Raw genomic sequence first — 6,000 nt, forward strand, 5'->3', positions numbered from 1 at the left:
CTTCCACAGCTTACTGAGGCAGTCCAGAAATACACTAACCTAGATATTTCCACCCCCGCCGGACTCTTGTACCTACACGTCCAGTTCATAAGCCAGTCAGTCCCCGATATTCGCTGAAGACTGCATCAGTTACAAAAGGGCCCCGAAACCCCTCAGCGAGAGCTCCTAGAAATAGCCTTTAAAGTTTTCAGTACTAGGGAGGAAGAAGCGAAAAAGGAAAAAGAAAAGGAAAGAAAGGCCCCTCCAAAGAGACCTACAAACTTCAGACCTAGGCTCTACTACCTCACTCCAATATGTAGACGATTTATTGTAAGGTAGTTTCCCTCACCTAGTCCTAGTCCACACTGCAACAGATTAAATCCCCTAGGCAACGGGGGCTGCAGCGTCTCGCTCTCCAAAGCACCGATTGCTTCCACCACTGTCAGTGACATGGGATTGCTTCTCACTCCCACATCCAAAATAATCCCAGCTCAGAGACTTCAAGCCTTGACACAGACACCCAGGCCCCAAACCAGGAGGGGACTTCTTTCTCTATTAGGTGTATTAAACTTCTTCCGAATGTGGGTCCCAAATTTTCCCCTCCACGTAAAACCTCTCTACCAAGCTACTCGAGGAAACTTAGATGAACCCTTATTGGCCCCCACCTCTCTCCACACCCCAATACAGACTCTTATCAAACATTTACTACAGCCCCCTTCTCTTTACTTGCCTGATTACACCAGGCCTTTTTTCCTTTTTGTACATTCTCGACAAGGACATGCCTTAGGGATTCTGTGCCAGAAATTGGGGGACATATGGGGCCCTCTAGCTTACTTATCCAAACAACTCGATCTCATCACGTCGGATGGCCACCTTGTCTCCAGGTCTTAGCTGAAACTACCTTCTTAGTGCCTGAAGCCCAAAAACTAACCCAAAAGGCTCCTCTAAATGTATGCTCACCTCCTTCCTTCAAAGATTTACTCTCTCATCAGGCTTTCCTTTCTCTGCCCACTGCTCGACTACAGATCCTCCACACACACCTCCTCGACCCATCCCTTTCTTTTATGCCTTGTAAACCTCTTAATCCTGCTAGCTTACTCCCTACACCAGATCCAGAAGCAGAACACCTATCTCATGACTGTGTTCAAACCTTAGATATGATACTTAATCCCTTTGAATATATAACTGGTCATCCCCTTACTGGCCCCAAAGTCCCAGAATACTGGTTCATAGACGGCAGTGCCCAGACATAAGCCCCATTTGGGGCTGGATACACTATAGTGCAGGGGCAGCCTGACAAAGTTATCCCCCTCGCCTCATCAAGTCAGCCACACTCCCAGCTCACACATCCTCACAGCAGGCTGAACTGATAGCTCCTACACAAGCTTTGACCCCGGTCAAAGACCAGAAGGTAAACATTTACACTGACTCCAAGTATGTCTATAACATATTACATTCTAACATTATAATCTGGAGGGAGAGGGGATTCCTGACTCAGAAGGGCACGCCCATTCTCAATGCTTCTTTTATTTCTGAACTCCTCCACATGGCTCAGCTCCCAAAACAAGCTGCTGCAATACGTTGCCGGGGACATCAGTGACATGGCCCTATCTCCTTTTATAACAACATAGCAGATCACGAAGCAAAGCGTCAGGCCGCCTCTGTTAGTCCTGTCTTTACTATAGTCCAGATTGACGAGCCTAACATCCGCACATTGCTTTCATATTTACACTCCCTTTTCCACCCCTCTGCAAGAGTACTTAAGACTTTCCTTCAGAACTTTACTGGGCTGACTAAGGATGATGTGACTTATTTAAATAATCTGACCCAAACTTGTACCACTTGTCAGCAGACAAACCATAGTTCTAACATTCGCCCCCCTCTTTTCCCCACCCACCAAATTCGCAGACATCTTCCCGCACAAGTAGATTTCACTCACAAGCCACCCATTAAAAAGGGGTAAATTTCTCCTAGTCTTCGTAGATACATTTTCTGTGTGGATTGAAGCTTTCCCGACTACTAACAAATGAGCCCCTCCTGTGGCTCACCTTATTCTTACTGAATCCTGCCCAGGTTTGGAACGCTTTCCTCCCTCCAGTCTGACAACAGGCCAAGTTCACATCCCAGATCACCCAAAATACTGCACGAACCCTTCAAATTCCTTGGAGGTTTCATATTCCTTATCACCCCTGGTCCTCCAGTAAGGTTAAGAGAGCCCACCGAGTCCTAAAAGAAACTCTGACCAAATCAACAATCGAACTTCATCAAGATTGGACTAAACCCCTCCCTTTAGCCCTCTTAAAGGTCTGGGCCTTACCAAAAAAGCCTCTAAACGTCAGTCCATTCAAGACCACGTATGGGAGGCCCATAATAGCTTTAGGACTCCCCCACTCTCATGACGGTCCCAGACTGCCATCCCACCTTCCTTTTCCCTTACTTGCCCAGATGCGAGATGCCCTTTGAAGACATATGGATAACCTACTCCCATGACCACATCCCTATCTCCCGTACCCATCCCTCCAAATAGGAGACAAAGTCTATATGACAGTTCAGTCCCACTCGGATCTAACCCCCAAATGGCAAGAACCCTACACAGTAATACTGCTGACCCCTACTGCTGCAAAATTAAAAGAAATCACCCCTTGGGTGCACATTACTCAACTGAAAAAGGTTATGCAGCCCAATGATGAGAATGCTTACCAGACTAATACTTATCAAATTTCTCACCCAGGCCCTACAACTCTAGAGTTTTCATGGCCTCCACGGGCCCCAAATGACGATGAATGAGCCTATCGGTTTCATGGCTACAATTATTTCCGGAACAACTCCTGGCAGATATCTGGGTCTCGAGTCCTCAAGGATCCACGTTCGAACACGTTGAAGATTACATCTCCACCCTGTGGCTGCAGGGAACCTTTTATAACTTTTACCCTTTTGAAATCCAATTCTTCTCCATAGTAGTTTATCTTATATTCACTTCCCCAAATGTTGGTTAACATCTTCTTCTTATCTTCTTTCTTTCCTCTGACCCAAGAACTCTTTCGAAATCCTACACTCAACTGTCTACTCTGGACCCTTAATTTAACCCATACTCTCCCCAATGTTTCTAACCCACAGTTGGCTAAAGACTGCTGGATATGTCTATCCATAACTCCTCCGGGAGATTCAGCCCTCCCCACATCCATCCTAGACTGGACCACTGGTAACATATCCCTACACCACACATACCACGGAGAGCCTTTATTCGTCTCATATCTTAAATCTTCACACTAGTGATCAAATCTGGAATTCGGGCAAACTCTTAGAATCTTTATTCACTGACCTTCCCTCCAACAATGGAAAACCTCCAATAGGAGGCCCTGTCGCCCAGAGAGTAACACTATGAATTGAAGTGAAGTGAAGTCGCTCAGTCATGTCCCACTGCTTGCAACCCCATGGACTGTAGCCCACCAGGCTCCTCCATCCATGGGATTCTCCAGGCAAGAACACTGGAGTGGGTTGCCATTTCCTTCTCCAGAGGCTCTTCCCAATCCAGGGATCAAACCCAGGTCTCCTGCATTGCAGGCAGAAGTTTTCCTTCTTCTGAGCCACCAGGGAAGCCCTATTATTACACTGTTACAACCAGCTCCTTTTTGCATATCTAAAAATTCCCGAAACAGTTCATATGACCAAGCCGTGGGCATAATCCCTAAACCCATGTGTAGTCATCCCTCCACTTTGCTCTTTGCCACTGGAGAGGCTATATATGATGTTCCTGGTCCTGCAGGACACTTTGCCTTCACAGCACGGCTTCCCTCAGCACACTCATCCGCTTCTCCCTTCACTAGGGCCACCTTAGCGGAGTCCCTGACCGTTCTTGAATGAGCGATCAACCCTGCCCCCCCACCCCAAGACTCCTCTTCGCCATCAACGTTAGCTGTTGTACGGTGACACCTGGCCTGGTTTCTTGTGTGGGACGCCTACATACCTCTGTTTACCTACTAATTGGACCAGAACCTGCACCCTGGTATACTGCAGTCCAAACATTTTTAGAGCCCCCAGTGATCAATCTCTACCTATTCCTCTCATTCACAAAAAAATGAAATGAGCCATTCATCTCATTCTCCTCTTAGTGGGACTAGGAATAGCAGCTGGAATTGGAACAGGAACCGTGGGCCTAACCACCTCCATCCAAAACTACCCATCAGACAGCCTCCAGGAAATAGCCCAAGGTCTAGTAACTATCCAAAATCGACTCGATTCCTTGGTGGCAGAGGTGTTACAAAATAGAAGAGGATTAGATCTACTAACGGCAGAAAAGGGAGGTTTGTGCCTTTTTCTGGACGAATCCTGCTGCTTCTATGCCAACTAGTCGGGTGTTGTTCAGGAAGCTGAAAAATACCTTCCAGATCGAGCCTCTCGAATCCGCCAGAGATTAAGCAACTCCTGGCAGTCACGGTTGACGGATTGGAACTGGATGCCTTGGCTTTTGCCCCCAAATCCTTCATATTCATTATCATCCTATTCACATTTGGACATTGTTGGTTTAATCTTTTCCAGTGATTCCTCCAGGACCGAATCCGAGCCATTTCTCAACATCAAGTCAAAACTGTTCTTCTGCTCGAGACCCTGGCAGCTAGAACAGAAAATCAACACTACGGGCCTTAGACTTCCTTCCTCCCAGACCGCAAACCCCCGACCCTCATTTACCAGCATGAAGAAGCCCTGAACATTGACAATGCCCACCTCTCTTTCTCTTTTTATATATTCCTTAGGGTCTGGAATGAAGGAAAGCTACACAGCTCAAAATAGCCTGGAGTTAAAACTCCCCTCCAGGTTCTTCCCACCATCCTATACAGAATAAAGAACTTTCTCCCCTGAAGAAAGGAATGGACGCTAAGACTGATTACGTTCAGCTCCCAGCTGATCCCAGTCTCCGGCCGGTCTCAGGAATTCCTTGCCCCAGTTGTTAAAAGCTAACTAATCAAAAGTAATCTTGAGGAAAAACAGACCCCCTCAAAACAATGTATCTCCGCATATATATGTTTTCTATATATACCTACTCTCTTCTTGACTTAGCGCTGCTGCTGCTGCTAAGTCACAGCAGTCGTGTCCAGCTCTGTGCGACCCCATACATGGCAGCCCACCAGGCTCCTCCATCCCTGGGATTCTCCAGGCAAGAACACTGGAGTGGGTTGCCATTTCCTTCTCTGGTGCATGAAAGTGAAAAGTGAAAGTGAAGTCACTCAGTCATGTCCAACTCTTCGAGACCCCATGGGCTGCAGCCCACCAGGCTCCTCCATCCATGGGTGCAGCAGCCCACTAATCTGACTGCTGCGCCTTCTCGCCTCATTAAAGGTGATCTGTTCCTGTAAAGTGCCAGTCTCGTTCTTTTTTCGAACCTCGCCTTCTCTAGTTCCTTTACCTTGCAGGGCCTATTCATTCATCCATGCACTTAAAAGAAAGGTTAATACATTTCTGTTCTCTGACATGTTCGAAGTTAGGTGTTGGGAGAAAAAATGAAAATGAATAAAATAAAGATCTGTTTTCTAGGGTACCGTTTCTCAAGGCTGCCAGATAGATGAGAAGACAGAAATATAGGTGGACAAATAGATAGAGGGAGGCATGCATGTATGGATGTGTGCATGAATGTGTGAATCTGAGGAGCTTTCTTTTTTAATATTTATTTATTCATCTGGCTGCATCAGGTCTTAGCTGTAGCACAAAGGATCTTCACTGAGTCATGTGAAATCTTCCACTACAGCCCATGGACTTTCTAGTTACGGCTTTCCAGATGGCCATGATCTCCCTCCCTCCTAGGCTCTGACACTGATGCCACTTTTCTTTATGCATGGAGTGTTTTTCTTATAATAAAGAAGCATTTCACTGTACCCTGAACCTTCCAAAAGTGAGAAAGTGAAAGAAAGAACAAGAAGATTATATAAGAAAATGCTGTTTAATTCTATAATACCTGCCTTACTGCAAAGCTATAGTATTCAAGATAGTATGGACTGGCATAAGCACAGACAAATTGATCATTGG

This window comes from Bubalus bubalis, chromosome 3, assembly GCF_019923935.1.
Source record: "Bubalus bubalis isolate 160015118507 breed Murrah chromosome 3, NDDB_SH_1, whole genome shotgun sequence".
Taxonomy (NCBI): Eukaryota; Metazoa; Chordata; class Mammalia; order Artiodactyla; family Bovidae; genus Bubalus; species Bubalus bubalis.